Source organism: Chrysemys picta, unplaced genomic scaffold (genome assembly GCF_011386835.1).
Source record: "Chrysemys picta bellii isolate R12L10 unplaced genomic scaffold, ASM1138683v2 scaf1321, whole genome shotgun sequence".
NCBI lineage: Eukaryota > Metazoa > Chordata > Testudines > Emydidae > Chrysemys > Chrysemys picta.
This window is the reverse complement of record NW_027054028.1, coordinates 1,065-17,715: the sequence shown is the minus strand read 5'-3', so window position 1 is coordinate 17,715 and position 16,651 is coordinate 1,065. Positions and strand designations below refer to the sequence as shown.

General features: G+C 45.8%; 1 long non-coding RNA gene across 3 annotated transcripts; it reads left to right on the top strand.

Annotated features, from left to right (window-relative positions):
* Positions 1-6: 6 nt before the first annotated feature.
* LOC135979867 (uncharacterized) lies at positions 7-12,741 on the top strand. Of its 3 annotated transcripts, XR_010597107.1 has the most exons (5): positions 7-1,019; positions 2,467-2,836; positions 3,829-3,991; positions 7,289-9,041; positions 10,578-12,741. It is a non-coding gene; the product is annotated as an uncharacterized LOC135979867 (long non-coding RNA). The 3 variants fall into 3 exon arrangements; XR_010597105.1 differs by lacking the exon at positions 10,578-12,741 and having other exon boundaries at positions 7,289-10,102; XR_010597106.1 differs by lacking the exon at positions 10,578-12,741 and having other exon boundaries at positions 2,467-2,843; positions 7,289-10,102.
* The last annotated feature ends 3,910 nt before the right edge of the window (positions 12,742-16,651 follow it).

Sequence of the window (16,651 nt, the reverse complement as noted above, 5' to 3'; positions counted from 1 at the left end):
GCTCGGCGGCGGCCGCGGTCCCCGGAGCCGTGGCTCCGCTTCGGGCTGCGAACAGAGAAAGGCGGCGAGGAGCGAAAGAGGAAACGAGCCGCCGGCTCCTGGCAGGGGGAGGGAGCGGCAGCCGCCCTGGGACCCGCGGGGAGACTGAACTTTGCAGCCGCGGGAGGAGGGACGCTGGCCTGGCGGAGGCGGGTTGGCCAGAGCGGCGCTCTCCGCGCGGTCACTGACACTGCCCCATGCTGCGCCCCGCGCTGCCGCGGCGCAAACTCCGCGCTGGTCGCTGCCCCCGAACCCACACTAGGCGCGACGGCCTATTGGCTCCGGGAGCGGACCAACTGCGGGCAGGGGGGCGGCGCCGTCGGGCCCGCCCCGCGCACCCGCCCCTCTTTGCAGGGGAGCCGCGGGGGGCGCTGGCGGCCCGGGGAGCAGGCGGTGCCTCCTACAGCAGGAACCCGTTGGTCTCTCCCTCCCCGCCCCACCACACCACACCACGCTGTCCCCGGCAGGGCAGGAAGTACAGAGAAGTCCTGGAAAGTAGCGTGCGGCGGGTTAGTGCACACACCGCTGCCCCCAGACGCCACGAGCCCGGCCCGAGCAGCGCTGAGTCCTCAGCACACGTACTAACACCCACCCCCCTTTTCAGAGTTCTGGCCTACCACCTGGGGAACCGAAACAAAGCCACGTGACCTATACATTCAATCAAAAAGAACCACAAGTCTTAAATTTCCGATCTTTCTGAGTAGTCACAAACAGCCCATGAGCAAGAATTATTCGCAGAAAATTACTTTGTCATTGTGACCAAGTTTGAATAAAGGGCAAACGAGAAAATTGTTAACTGCTCCCAGATCATTTGCAACAGAAAAGGACGCTACGTTTTTGGAATAAGACCTTGGTTGTTAGTTATTTCCTCAGCTCTATCCTCTGTCTTCTCTGTAACATATGAGAATGGGAGCTTTGTTTTCACTGTGCATATGTTACTAGGACACTTGAATCCTGCGTCTGAATGCTAAGATCAATAGGTAAGCATGGGCATTCCCATTGTATGCACATAAGTGCCAGTTTGAGCATCCTATTACAAGATCTTATTGTCCTATTAAAGTATCTGCATTTGGAAAATTGGACCCAGTGGGTGTATTTAGCCTACTTGAACATTTTTTAAATGACATACCTGCATTAACTGCATCCTTAATACTCTCATATAATGGTGCGGTGCAATATACACAAACCACAGTGCTTTAACTGCTTTTGTATCTCACCTTTATTTTGATTTTTCTCTTCTGCTTCTTCTTCATTTTATTTCTATAGTGGGAAGAAAGAGAAGTCGAGACTAAATTAAACTCATCTGTCTCCTTCAAACTATATATTGAATTTGATTAAGCGTCAGACAACAGAAGCAGGTTCATACAGTGTTTAAACCAAATGATTCATGCAAATTAGAAAGAGAGAGAGAGAGAGAGAGAGATGCAATGCACGGTTATTTCTACTCCAGAAACATCTACTGTAATTACCTGTACTTCAGTAACAGTATGAAGACTCCTGTTAATGAATGTGATAGCACTACCTGCCCTCCTATCTTTAGAAATGACTAACTCAGGATATTAAAGGGATATGTGCCTTTTAAATGACTCACTTTACCTTAGAGCCATTTGCCTGCCACTGGTGAGCTTTTAGTAGCACCAGGCTTGGCTGTAATTTAGCAGTGTGTGTTCATACAAACTCTGGTTTTGATTAATGGTCTTAAGCATTAATGCTTAAACAATTGCTTTTAACAATACCAGAAAAGAAAGGATGAAACTGATGGTTAGGATTAGAGTGCTTAGACCATTTCCCCTGTTTGCCTAATAAGCCCCATCACAGCTCTTGCAACTAATAGGGGGTCAGTCAGCAAGGGCCTCTTTGCCTCACTGCCTTGGAGTTTTCAGTCCCAATGACTTCAGTGGAGGTACTTCTGAGAGCCAGGAAAGCAGGATTTGGTCCTTAGTTGGTGCATTAGAAAAAAGCCCTCTGAGTCTGATCTTGCTCCCGCTGTAGTCAATGAGAGTGGAAGCAACCCTTTGAACTTTAGAAAGAAGACTAATCTAAGGTCTGATCTTGTAGTCCTTAGTCAAACGGCACAATTGAGCACTATCGCACCAATCCTGCAAATTATTCTGCATAGGGAGGATGCTAGTGGCAGAGAATCTGCAATCCTGAGAGCATCCCTATGCCAGAAGCTCCCTGGTATCTAGCAGAGAGTTTCTGTTGGCCTGACCAGCTCTGTGTACCCCAACTCCCAGTTGTTATATCTGTCTCTAAAAGGTGTCATGTAATATGTCATTGGAAGACTAATAACTCAGTGATCATTAATATTCTTGCGTGATGTATGTATGGTCAATCCACAAAGATTTATATGGATATACTGGAATTATGACTAACATGTTTAAACCAGACATGTCAGGGAGAGCTGATAAGCATTTTTTTTTCCAGACAAGAGAATGTGGTTCCGTTGACCAAAGGCAATGAAAACCACATTTGCATGCCAGGCTAAAAAAGCCATCAGGAGAGCAAGTGGGAGAAAAGTGATCACTTAACCTCAACGGGGGATGGAGACTGCACCCTAGGAAGTCTTCCTGACTCCTAAAGCAGGGTCAATGAACATTGAGAGAGAGAGTTTTCAAAGATTTACTGGACTATAAAGAGAGGGGCAGAGAACCCCTAAGTGATCTTTCACCTAAGGAGACAAGGAAAACCAGTGCCTTGGCCTCTATGGGAATCCTAACTAAGAAGTAATCAGCCACAGTTGGAAAATGAAGATTGATGAGGAAACTACCTTGAACAAAGAATGTAACTTGCTGGAGTTAAGTGTTAGTTTTAGAAGTATAATTTTACCTTTGTGTGTAACCATGTCTGTCCTATCTTTTTGACCATATAAATTTGTTTGACTTTTTATCTAAACCAAGTCATGCTGTGACTGAACAGAAGTGATTGTTCACTCCAGTCAAGATAACAATTCTGTCTCTTTAAAGGAGCAGCACACTTAATTAGGAGAAAGCTGGACACTTCCGGGAGACAGTTTTGTGGAAATTTGGGACTGGGGGATGTTGGGACAAACAGAAACTGGGCGGTGGAAGCCAGTAGGTGACCTTCATGCATGTCTGTTGGATGGCGGTGTTCAGGCTGTGAGCCACAGCAGTGTAGCATTTAAGGCATCCAGACAAACCATCACTGGTCTAGGTTGAACCACAAAAACTTTTGGAGGGAGCCACCTGCATGGAATAGCTTGTAGGATCAGAGCCTAAGTTATTTCATGTGAGGTGTGTACGGCAGTTAGAGAAAGTAGCACTTACATAAATCAATGTATCATCTTAAAATGAACAACGTGGCAATTGAAGAAACCTTGTAATTATTTTTTTCATCCTGCTTTAATCTTGCTTTTGCAAATCTCTTGCCAAAAGTCACTTGAGGGGATTTCAAATGAATTACAGTAATAAAGTCAGAAGCATTTGTCTTTGATGGCAATGTTTTGGGAAATCTAAGGCCAGTTTGTCTACACAGGACTGTTTCCTTCCAAAAGCTGGCTGCATGTCTGTAAGTTAGCAACAAATCTGTCCTTTTGGTATCAGATGCTGATGACTGAATCTTTGCCTGTGGCACTTCAGCACCTCGGTGCTCTCATGCTCTGCAATGCCAGCCAGGGCGTAGAAAGCAAACACACCTGAGAAATGCCAGCTGCACAAGTTGCTGTCAGCTACAGTACAGACAATTCATGTCACTTCAACAGAAAGAACTAATATCTTGTTTACATTGAAACAAATGCACCTTTCTTTTTTCCAATTGTCTGCATTACAGGTCTGCAAAGTCATCTTAGTCCTCCTGCCCAAGCAAGACTGCTCCCTGCAGTATTTTCTAGTGTGCTGTCCAGTCCAGCTTTAAATGACCTAGCAGAAAGGGGTTTCTGCTACTTCCCTTCAGAGTCTCTCTCTCTCTCTAGTTTTGAATACATAGAGATCAAGTAAGTAAAATGTGCATGTGACAGATAAAATGAACTGCACATTTTTTTAAAATGCTGTTTAATGTGCTCTTCTTTTCCCACCACCCCCATTACTTGCTATGCTTGTGACTGTACCGATAACACAAGATTGATGTTTATTGCAAAACTATAACAAGCAGTGGCAATACCTTGTCACTGCATGATTGCTCTTTTTTCTGTCTGGGTGGTGCCTCTCTCCCCCGGCAAGGAAGAGCGAATTCTAAGAGCCGTCACAATATCGTGGTGATTGGAAACAAGCCTGAAAATACCAGATGTGAATCTGCACAGCTGGACAGAGAAAAAAAATGTGCACTTCAGTTTCTATGATGTTATTAAGGTTGCCCCAGGGGTACCACAGTATCTATGTGTGACTAAGCATATGAACAGTGAAAGTCATAATGCGCATTTACATATGGAAACATGTATTTTGTATCTTTTTTAGATCAATGAAAGAAAGGACTAAAGCAGCATAAAGGAAACTTGGCTGCACAAAATGATTTTTCTTAGAGAACAGAGTGATCAAGTGCATAAATACAAAAAACTAGGTCTGAATAAAGCTGAAAAAGGCAAGGAAATTCTAGATTAAAAACGCACTTTTTCACTTTTAATTCCTCTGCCTGCTTATTGCATGGATCTCCAAACTGATTTTATAGAGCACATGTGCTTCAATAAATACAGTAGGCACAAAAGTTAGTTAATATTTTCAGATAAGATTTGGTATGAAGCTTTCTAGGTTTGAATATAGGAAAATCCTGTAAAAACAGATTACACCCTATTTCCCTCTGAAATGTTGTTGTGCATGGGATTAGGTTTAGTAGTTTTACAAGCCACTTATGTCACTTTGTTTGCCAGAATTTGTCATAAAACCCCCCCAAAAAAATACTAGATAGCATTTTAGCTATGCCCATAAAAAGTCCTACTAACATGAACTGGATTTGTCATGCTATACAAGGTCTGCGTACACTACCCTTAGTTACATACATCTCATTGTCACAACTCCAGTCGAGTGCCACTCACCAGTCTGCTGTGAGGGGATCTAACCCTGGATCCGGTGAGCTTTAAGCCTCTGGCATCTAAACAGAATCCATGCCCTGCTCCTCACTGGGGATCCCTAGGCACACACTAGGGGAGCACCTCCTCCTGAGAGCTGAAACCTCCCAGACCAACTGCCTAGTCCCTGGGCTAGTACTGATCCCTTCAACTCCCCATAGCTTAAACACACACTCTCCCAGAACTCCAGCCACCTGGGTGTACTGGGTCCACAAGTTAGCTGTCAGGAGATCAGGTCACAGGCAATCAGACCTAGTGCTCAGAATGGGAGTCAGGCCTAGTGCTCAAAGGCCAAATGCCAAAGGTTGAGACAGGACCAGAACCAGGAAGTAGGGACGAAGGTCAGAATCCGAGACAAAGTCTGAGTGGCAGAGCCAAGGATCAAGACAGAGTTGGAGCCAGGAATCAGAGCAGAGGATCAGAACCGGATTACCAGGAGCCAGGGAAGGCAGGAGCAGGGTTGGTTCTGAGGCAGGAGCAAGGCTGGGAGAGATATGCTTAAAGTCTTGACAGTTACGATGGATAGACAGAAGCATTCCGTGGAACAGCAATTTTCATAAGAACAGCTTCATACTATCTTCTCAAATTCACAAGATTCCCCTGAAGGTCACACTCCTCTTGCAGTTGGATCGGTACAGGTGGACCCTTACGGCTGTGCAGATTGACATGAAGGGTCTGCCCGCATGGATCTAATTGCAGTGTGCAAGCCCTAATATGTACCATCTTGGAAATTCTGCCCTGCTGTTTCCAGACCAAGTAGCAGATTTTTCAAAATACACATGTAATGCATAGCCATTCATACCCGTGAATAACTCTTGGGCCTGCAGGATGGAATGGGGAGAAAGCTGAATATCAACATGCAATAGTTGCTTTTCATTTGTGCCACGATCCCTTCTTAAATACAGATGACTTGACAATTTCAATGTATGTTCAACATACCAAGACAGATTTTGTAGAGAAGGGTTCAAAAACCTCGTGATGACCACTGATCAGGAAACAGAATTTTCATCCAGTGGAAAACCAACATTTTGAAATTTCTTTCCGTTTCAAATCACGACAGAAAATTGAAATATTTCATGGGATGAAAAATTCCAAAAAGTTTCTAAATGACCAGCACTGTTTCAAATTGACATTAGGAAACAAAACTTTTCATTCTGATTCTTTCAATCCGAAAATTGAAAATTTCTCCCCTGCAGAATTTTGACAAAAGCCACATTTGCACCTAGAAACAATTTTAGTGCAAAATATTTCAGCCAGCTCTACTTGTGATATATGGTCCATGCAATGATCTCATGCAGAGTCACTGGGCAAAGGTTCGCTTTTTGGAGAGAAGAGATGTCCTTCAGGAATCACTTCCCCTTCCCCAAGGCCATATGTCACTGACTTTCTCTTTACCTAACAGGTACAACTTTGAGTGTTATCCACAGGAATAACTCAAAATACACCCTCTTCCCATGGAATGAGCCTCTGCAAGGCTCCCCGAGACGCAGCTAGCCCAGGGAACTAGGGAAACAGACTAGATCAGGAAGACAGTGTGATCTAGTGGATAGGGCACTGAACTAGGAGGCAGCAGACTCCCAGTTGAGATTGAACATAAGGCGTACGTTTGTAATTATGAGAGTAATTACCCATTGGAACAATTTACCAAGGGTCTTCGTGGCTCCTCCATCAATGACAACTCTTAAATCAAGATTGGCTGTTTTTCTAAAAGATAGGCTCTAGGAGTTACGTTGGGGAAGTTCGATGGCCTGTGTTATGCAGGCGGTCAGACTAGATGATCACAGTGGTCCCTTCTGGCCTTGGAATCTATCAGACCTGGGTTTTATTCCCAGCTCAGCCACTGATCTGGTGAGCAACCTTGGGCAAGTAATTCAGTTGCTCTCTCTGCACCTCTTTCTGCTCCCACCATTTTCTCCTCTCTTGTCTATTTTGACTGTAAGTGCTACTAAATCAAAATAATACATCCCCACATAGACTTTGCAAGCCTTCTTATTTTTAAAAAAACATTTTGAGCAATGCAAGGATTTCCAAACAGGCCAAAGTACTTCCAAAACAGTAGTGGCAAAAGATACAAACTTGACTCCTATTGGGTTTGTTTGGTTTTTTTTAAAAAGTATTACACTCAACCTGTATATCAGGTTTCTGCTCAGGAAAGACTGCCTACACCCATAAAAGAGGACTTGCTGCTCTTGCGAAATCTTACAGGGTTTTTGTTTTGTTTTTTTAAAGGTCAATGAATTTTACAAGAATAGTGACAGGGAATTTGGAACACTTTCCACATGACGATCTGGGCCCCAATCCTGCAAGTTGCCTTTGCAGGTGGGCTCCTGTGCCTGTTTGAAGCCCCACTGGAGCTCTGTGTAGGTGAAGGAGTCTGCTCATATGGAGATTCTTGGAGGATCAGGGTCTACAGCTCAATTCTGCAACTCATCTGGATCATTACTGACTACAACTGGGCTCTGCATGGGGCCGGTTATTTATTGTAATGGATTGTGGGTCTTGAGCCTAAAGTATGGGCTGCTTTATTATACCTAAACCAACATATAATATTTTTAAGAAGTCAGATTAAATTCTGCCCAAACATGGCAGCTATGGAGAGCTCTTGTCTTGCTCCTGTTGGTAATTAAGGAAATGAAAATCACAGGGGAGGAAATTAAAAATACTAATTAAAAATATTTTAAAGACAAAAAAAGTTAGTAATTTTTAAAAGGAGGGTTATTGCAGAAAAGAGTATTTAAGTAAGATGTTAAAAATAACTCAGCACATTGTTGGCATTTAGCAAATACTACAAGCTAATCAGTAAATTAGGATTATGATTAAAATGTTTAAATATCATCTGACTTCATTGCAGTGGGAGCAGAGAGTTGGGAGCAGTCCCCTTGTCACAGCAGCAAGGCCTCAGTTCTGCAAACTGCCAAGCTCTCTGGCTCCAGTCCAGCAAAGCACAAAGAATGTGCTTACCTTCAAACACATGAATAGTCTCATTTAAGTCTTTACTAGGAAGAAAACTGCATTCTCACCTGGTGTTACCTAACACAAGATACCTATCATGAGGTACAATCCCAGTGAAGACAAGGCAGTTGTAGTTTTAACTTGAGTTCGCAGGTTAGTGTAAACGCTAGGCTCCCCCATATTCTTTATTTTAATCCACTTGCACGTGTGAAAACTTTGTCTTTACTAGGATTGTACTACATATAAACTAGCACAAGGCAAAACCACACCTTTTTCCGCTTGCCCAATGAGATAAGTATTAGCTTAATTTTAAGCACACCACTAAAGTGCTTTACTGGATTTGGGCCAGTTTCTAGGACCAAGCCCTAAATCAGGCACAGAAGCTACTTTATAGGCTAAGGCCACCTGGTGCTGCCCAGGCTGTCTGTGTAGCTTGCCATTTTTCCTAGTGTGACCAGATTTTCAGAGAGAAAAACTGGGCCTAATAGTAGCAGGAGAGGAAGGCAGATCAGAGACTGTTTATTAGAGCTAGGCAGGGACCAGATTTTCTGATGTGTGAGAAATTCCAGGATTTCAAAACGGGACAAAAACAAAACAACATTTCAAGAGTTCCCACAAAATGGAAGTCTGAAAACAAATGAACAAACAAACAAACCAAAATCTTGATCCAGGTTAATCAAAACGTTTCATTTCAGTAAAAAGCAAAACATTTTGTTCCAATTTCAAACTTAATGGTTTTAAAAATATAAATAAACTATATAAAAATCCAATAATTTAGTTTCAAAAGGTTGTTTTGAAACAAAACAAAATTAAAATGTTCTGAAAATCTTGAAACAAGATACTCTGACGTTATCAAAATACTTCATTTCAGTTGTTTTCTAAATGAAAGTTAATCAAAACGTGACACTTTCTGAATGTTCTGATTTTCCATCTCAGAATCATTTTGATGAAGAATTTCTGACCTGCTCTACTGACCATGTTGGGGAGCCTGAGGAGGTGCATGCACTAGAGGCATTTGGCACCTGGGAAGGTGAGAAACAGAGAGCTCAATGGTTGGCCTTGCGGGGAATGTGGAAGACAGGGATAATAACAAGTGGCAGGCTTCGCAGGTATAGGTCTTTGGGGCACACACGTGCTTTGCCAAGCTGTGATCAGCTTCACTGATTCAGCAGGCCAGCTGCAGCTTCTGTTCACCACACTGGACTTGGTGGGTGGGCAGGAAGGTTAGTGATGCAGTGGAGCCAGAATGCCATTCTGGGACTATTAAGCAACAGCAGTGTTGTAACTGAGCCAAAAGGGGGCCTGGTCCCAGTATTCTGTCATCCTTGAGTGCTGGGGTGGATGCACTAACCCACGAGGAGCAGCACGTTGCGGGCTTGGCCTCACAACACTCCAGAGTGAAGAATAGCGCTCCCACTGCAGCCAGAAGAGGTACACGGTGACCTCGCACCAGTTCCCTTCCAAGCAGGACAGGGGGCTTGGTGGATCCTTCGCACTGATGTAGTGTCAAGGCAAGGTTGTAGGCAGCCACACCTAGTAGTCAGAGCCAGAGTCCACAGTCATGAGACAGGAGTCAATGGTCAGCTGGAACAGGATAGCTGGAGGATTTCAGAAGCATGAGACAAATTGGCGATCAGAACTATGAGTCAGGAACCAGAATCAGGCCAGGTCAGGATACCAAGAAGCCAATTTCTTTCTCTTGAGAGTTAGGAAGGAACTTTGCCTGGGGGCAGGTTATCCCATAACTAGCTATTGCAGGATTTCTTGGCCCTTTCTCAAGCATATGGTACTGGCTATGGTTACAAGACAGGATACTGGACTAAAGGGCACTGGAGGCTGATTTCTCAGGCCAATTCTTATGTTTATGAAAGCAGTATCAAACATTAACTGACAGAGACAGAGGCAAAGCCTTGCAAACAGGACCATTCCTAGTATTCAGGGGTGCAATGTCACCCTCTTTCTTATCAGATGTAGTTCAATTCAGGCAGAGAGAATAGGATTTAAAAAAAAAATAACCCACAATAACATGAGAAAAAGTCATCATACCAGAATCTCAGACAAAATGTGGCACTGCCTGCATTCCCATCAACATCCCACCAGTGTTCTGGCAAGACACCTAGATCAAGCAGGCACCAGACAGCGGGTGTAGTTTCCGCTGATATGCCCCACAGTGTTTGAGGCAAACATTACCAACCGCATATTTATTTTTGTCCCAACAGCACTTCAAATGCCCACAGTCTTAAATGCAAATCCTGCTAGATTCTTAACATTATCAGTGATACCAGGAGTCCTATTTTATATCAAATAACATCCAAACAAGTTAGAGAAGTCCCTTATCCAGTGATTTGTGTGTCTGTATTTTGTCATCTCTGTCTGATTTAGACTGTAAGCTCCTTTGGGCACCATCCATGGTTTCCCTTCTGTTTGTGCATGCTGGAAGAGAGTAATAAATAATAGTAAAGGGCACCAGATGAGTTTCTGGATATTTAAAAGTGCTTGTCTCCATTACTTTTGTTATATAAACTGTTGGACATCAATCTTTTTGTATCTTCTTAATTAAGTTTAGGTTTTAATATCTGCTGCAAGTCTCAAATACAAAGGAGAACTTCTTGTTATCCCTGCATAGAAGAGTTCACAAGAATACTATCACTGAGCAAAAGAGCAAGAGCCCTAGAGCGATTACATGTGTCAACCACAGAAGAGCTATGGGGTGTTACAGCGCCGACTGGACTGGAATGTATGGCTGCAAGACTTCTTCACCAGCGACAAAGGACAGGAATATGATGCACCTAAAATCTAAAAAGGCCCACACATTTCCCAGAGTCACTACCCTTGATAACAGAACATCAATGATTGCATGGGCTACTTGGATCACAACAGCCCCCACAGTAGACTTGCCCACAACAGCAGCGGTGACTGTGAGCTGAGCGGGCTCCATGCTTGCCGTGGTATGGCGTCTGCATGGGCAGCCCAGGAAAAAAGGCGCAAAACGATTGTCTGCCGTTGCTTTAATGGAGGGAGGGGCGACTGACGACATGTACCCAAAACCACCCGCGACAATGTTTTTGCCCAATCAGGCATTGGGAGCTTAACCCAGAATTCCAATGGGCCGCGGGAACTGTGGGATAGCTACCCACAGTGCACCGCTCCATAAGCCGATGCTAGCCACAGTAATGAGGATGCACTCCGCTGACTTAATGCGCTTAGTATGGACATAGGCAATTGACTGTATAAAATCGATTTCTAAAAATCGACTTCTATAAAATCCACCCAATTTCGTAGTGTAGACATACCCTTAGGCACTGAGATTTCAAATGGCTCACAAAGGATTTTGAAAGGACATCAGAGCAGAAAACGCTGGGCACGAAGTGTGTAATATTAAAGAAAAAATCACTTCCTTTTCACTCTGAAGTATCGGTGTGTGCAGACATTCCACTTTACATTAGTTATATACATTAGTGTCCATAAAAGCCAGTGGGAAAAGCTGCCGAGCGCATCCATGGCTCTGAATAATTAATTGCCAGCACTATAAAAAAACTGTAAAATGATGACACTTCAAAAAATCCAATTTTAGGATAATTATAGAACAAGTTGGGAGAACACTTGGACCCAAGACAGATCTATTAGTAGGACAGTTAGGCACAATGGGACAAGTTCATCCCTGGCATAACTCCATTGATTTCAACAGAGCTGCTCCAGGGATGGGTTAAGCCCGATTAGAGAAAGCAGACCCTTCAGTTAGAGTGATGTAGTGAGTAGAAAGCTAAAATAGCATATCTTGTTATAGAAAATGTGAAAAAATTGAGTGAGGTTATTCCATGATGGCATTTATGCCCCAGGTGCAAATACTGAGTGATATTTTCTTTAACACCGTGTTCTAACAGCATTTTAATTCTCAACTCACCCTTTCTCATCTCGTGTCCTGTGTTACCAACTCCCAATTTCATTGCAAATCTCATAATATTTGGTGTTTTTCATAAAGCTCCAGCGGCTGGAACAAGGTTACTGCCTGAGAATCTCAGCCGTCATTAAACAATCAAATGGACGTTTCTAGCCCACACTGTTGCAGTCAAAAGCTTGAAAATATGAACTCTAAATGCTCCAACATCAGAAGGCAAACAGAAGAAATTCAAAATGATTTTAAAAAAATCTCATGATTTTTAAGCCAATATCAGTATTGTTTTGGGGGGGGAGTGGAGAGGCTGATATATTTGGCACTATACTGCATGCCTAATTTAAACCATAAGCTCAGCAAGGGAAGGACCTGTACTTTTATTTGAATACAAAGTGCCATGCACATCTATGGTTCAGTACAGATCATAGATTAGTTGCATATGTAACATTCTCTGTGTACGTATGTACCCTATGATTCATAGATTACAACAGCAGAAGGGAACACTGTGATAATCTAGTCGGACCTGAATAACACAGGCCATAGAACTTCCCCAAAATAATTGCTAGAGCAGATCTTTTAAAAAAACACCCAATCTTGATTTCAAAATTGTCAGTGATGGAGAATCCACCATGACCCTGGGTAAATTGTTCCAAGGGTTAATTATCCTCACTGTTAAAAATGTATCCCTTATTTCCAGTTTGAATTTGTCTAACTTCAATTTCCAGCCATTCAGTCATGTTATACCTTTCTCAGCAAGACTGTAGAGCCCATTATCAAATATTTGTTCTCCATGTAGATACTTAAAGACTGTAATCAAGTCACCTCATAAGCTAAATAGACAGAGCTCTTTGGGTATGTCTACACTGCAGTTAGACACTCGCAGATGACCTGTGCGAGCTGACTCAGGCTCATGGGTCTTGAGCTAAGGGGCTATTTAACTGCAGTGTAAACATACGGGCTTGGGCTGCAGCCCGAGCTCTGGGACTCTCGCACCTCGCAGGGCTCTAGAGCAGGCCTGCACAACATGCGGCCCGGGGGCCACATGCGGCCCGCGTGGGCTCATTGTGCGGCCTGCGGGGGTTGAGTAGATGGGCTCAATGTGCGGCCCGCGGGCGGAGGGGGTGAGTAGACAAGTGGCGGGTGAGGGAGGGGGGCTGAGTAGGTGAGCGAGCGGGCAGTGGCAGGGAATGAGTAGGCGATCCGGGAGGGTGGAGGGCTGAGGAGGCGAGTGGGCGGGCAGTGGCGGGGGGTAAGTAGGCGAGCCGGGGCCAGGGAGCTGAGGAGGCGAGTGGTGAGTCGGTTGCTGACCTGTTCTACTGATCTGGTCTTGCTTCCATCCCCTCTCCCAGGGCCGGCTCCAGGCACCAGCAAAACAAGCAGGTGCTTGGGGCGGCACATTTCTAGGGGCGGCATTCTGGCGCCGGCCATCATAGATGCTGACTCCGGGGCATGGGAAAAAAGTGCCCTCGCTGCCCCAGCTCGCCTCTGCTCCGCCTCCACCTGCTCCCCTGAGCGCGCCACCACCGCTCCGCTTCTTCTTCCTCCCTACCAGGCTTGCTGCGTGCGAAACAGCTGTTTTGCGCAGCAAGGCTGGGAGGGAGGAGAAGCCAAGCGGCGGGGCACTCGGGGGAGGCGGCGGAGGTGAGCTGGAGCGGGGAGTGGTTCCTCTACCCCCCGTTACTTCCTGCACCCCCCCACCTTAGCTCACCTCCGCTCCACCTACTTCCCTGAATGCGCCGCTGCTCCGCTTCTCCCCCCTCCCTCCCAGGCTTGCCATGTGCGAAACCGCTATTTCACGTAGCAAGGCTGGGAGGGAGGAGAAGCGGTGGGCGCTCGGGGAAGGCGGTGGTGGTGGAGCGGAGGTGAGCTGGAGTGGGGAATGGTTCCTCTAACCCCCCCCCATTACTTCCTGCGCCCCCCCCATCCTAGCTCACCTCTGCTCCGCCTGCTCCCCTGAACGCGCTGCTGCTCCGCTTCTCCGCTCTCCCTCGCCTGAGAGGGACGGGGGGAGAAGCAGAGCGGCGGCATGCCTGGGGGAGCAGGCAGAGTGGAGGTGAGCTAGGGCGGGACATCACGGGGGGCCCGTAGGAAGCAATGGGGGCGAGAAATGCGGCACGCCAGGGGAGGAGGTGGTGCTGGGGATTTGGGGAAGGGGTTCGGAAGGGGTGGAGTTGGGGTGGGGCCGGGGGCACGAAAAAGAAAGGGGGGCAGAGATCTTCCAGTGGGTTTTTGCTTGGGGCGGCAAAAATCCTAGAGCTGGCCCTGCCCTCTCCAAGCGTTGCAGCTGTCCAGAGGTGCCTGCCTTCCACGCCTTCCTCATTCACACCTCATTCATTCAACAGGGCAATCGATTACAAAGTGGGGGGGAATATCTTATTCTATTTCTAGCAAAAAGACATTTTTCTTTTACCTTAATTACACTACCTTAGGGGCCGCTATAACATATTACCGAGGTTCAATACTGCTGTTTCGGTGGGGCGGCGCTGGGGAAGAGGGTTTAATTCCGTGGAGCAGATGGTGCGCGGGGGGGGAGGGGAGGGTTCGGCGGCGCTGGGAGTTTTTTTCCGTGGGGTGGGTGATGCTGGGGGGGGGGGGTGTTGTGTTTCGGGGGGGCTGGGTGGCGCTGGGGGGGGGGTGGCGGCGCTTGGGGGGTTTCGGCCCTCAGTTGTTTTCTTTGGAGTAATATGGCCCTCGCCGCTTTACGAGTTGTGCAGGCCTGCTCTAGAGCCTGGGCTCCAGCATGAGCCCAATCATCTACACTTCAATTAAACAGCCCCTTAGCCTGAGCCCTGCAAGCCTGAGTTAGCTGGCACAGGCTAACCCTGAGTTTTTAATTGCAGTGTAGATATACCCTTTGAGTCTAGCACTATAGGACATGATTTCTAGTCCTTTAATCATTTCTGTGGCTCTTCTCTGAACCCTCTCTGATTTATCAATATCCTCCTTGAATTGTGGACACTAGAACTGGACACACAATTCCAGTAGCAGTTCCACCAGTGCCAAATTCAGACGTAAAAATCTCTTTAATAATCTCGAGTTTCTCATTTATGCATCCAAGGATCACATTGGGAGCTCATATTCAGCCAATTATCTACTCTGACCCCCAAATCTTTGCACGATTACTGGAGGTTTGGGATGTTGGAAAGAGAAACGCACACTGTAATAAAATTGCCATAGAATCCAGAGGTGGGTAGATCCAATTGTGGAGAATGGCCCTAAAACTGTAAACCTGCTCTTATGGACTGGGATGTATGTAGTCTGGCCTATTAGTCAGAGCAGGAGTCAGGTCTAGAGGGCGGAGCAGGCATCCAGGTTGGGGAACAAAGCCCAGGGTCAGCACTAGTCAACTGCCAGTTACCAGAGCCAAGGGTCAAGCCAGACTCAAAACCAGGAATAAATGCTGAGGGTCAGAGTTCAGGTGAAACACCAAATTCCAGAGCCAAGGGTCAACCCAGACTCGGGGTCAGAAGTTGGAGGCTAAGGTCTGAGCCAGGACTGGTAACTGATGACTGGAGAAGAGGCAAGGAGCAGGAGCAAGAGCAGGAGCATGGTGGGAACAGGAGTGAAGGCAGTGGTGAGGCAGGAGCCAAGCAGGAATCAGGAACAGAGTTGGGTGCAGGAGGCAGGCACAGGCATAATGCATCCACAACAGGAAATCACCATGTTGCTCAAACAAACTTCCTATGCCTCCTTCTGGCTTAAACAGCGTAGTTGGACCAATCGGTGAAGTCAGGCAATCCTCCAGTCAGGGCTCCCATGGGTGGTGGCTTGGCTGAGGCTATAACTCTACTAGCTTCTCAGCCCACCACGTTTCAGCAGACATTATGGGGAGGTCAGGATGCGGCAGCTGTCTGGAGAGTAACTATCTGCCAGACTGATGGAATCTTCTACCTGGAGCACCTCACTGATGCCAGCAGTCGGCAGCAGCACATATATTATATGAAAGGCTGTTCATATATTATATTAAAAGCAAGAGAGGCTTTGAGACATCCCCCAGGATACAATTGGAACTGTGGAATCATTGTGCCCCCTTAACTCTCCAGCCCAGGGTGTCTCTAATACTGCTCTGCTAGTGAAAAGCAGCCTCTTCAGGCTTCGCTCTCACACAGCCATCAGCATGTGAAGGGACACCCAAAGTTACGTGAATGCTCTTCCACCCACTCATGAACTGTATACAGGGAGACACCCACAAATCCCCCCAGCCTTGCACCCCAGAAATGTTCGTCTTAGAACCCCTTGGACAGTGTAAACTCATAACTCCATCATTTTATCAAAGAAAAGGAATATGCACCAGTCCTTGTTAACCTGAGCAGAGATTCCCCAACCACTTCAGTCAAAGCTTACGGGTTTAGATAAACTATTACAACAAGTTATTAAGTATAGAAAGATAGATTATAAATGATGCAGGCATAAAAGGTCAGAATTGGTTACAAAAAGAAATACAATTATAAAATCACAATCTAATTCCTAAACTTTACTAAACTAAGTAAAATTTGAAGTAAGCAGCTGTCTCACTCCACCAGATACTGCAGGCAGTTCACAATTCTTAGTTCGCAGGCTGGATCCCCAGCCTGGGTCCACTCCTCTAATTCAGTGGTTCTCAACCAGGGGTACGTATACCCTTGGGAGTACGCAGAGGTCTTCCAGTGGGTACATCAACTCATCTAGATATTTGCCTAGTTTTACAACAGGCTACAGAAAAAGCACCAGCTAAGTCAGTACAAACTAATATTTCATATAAACAA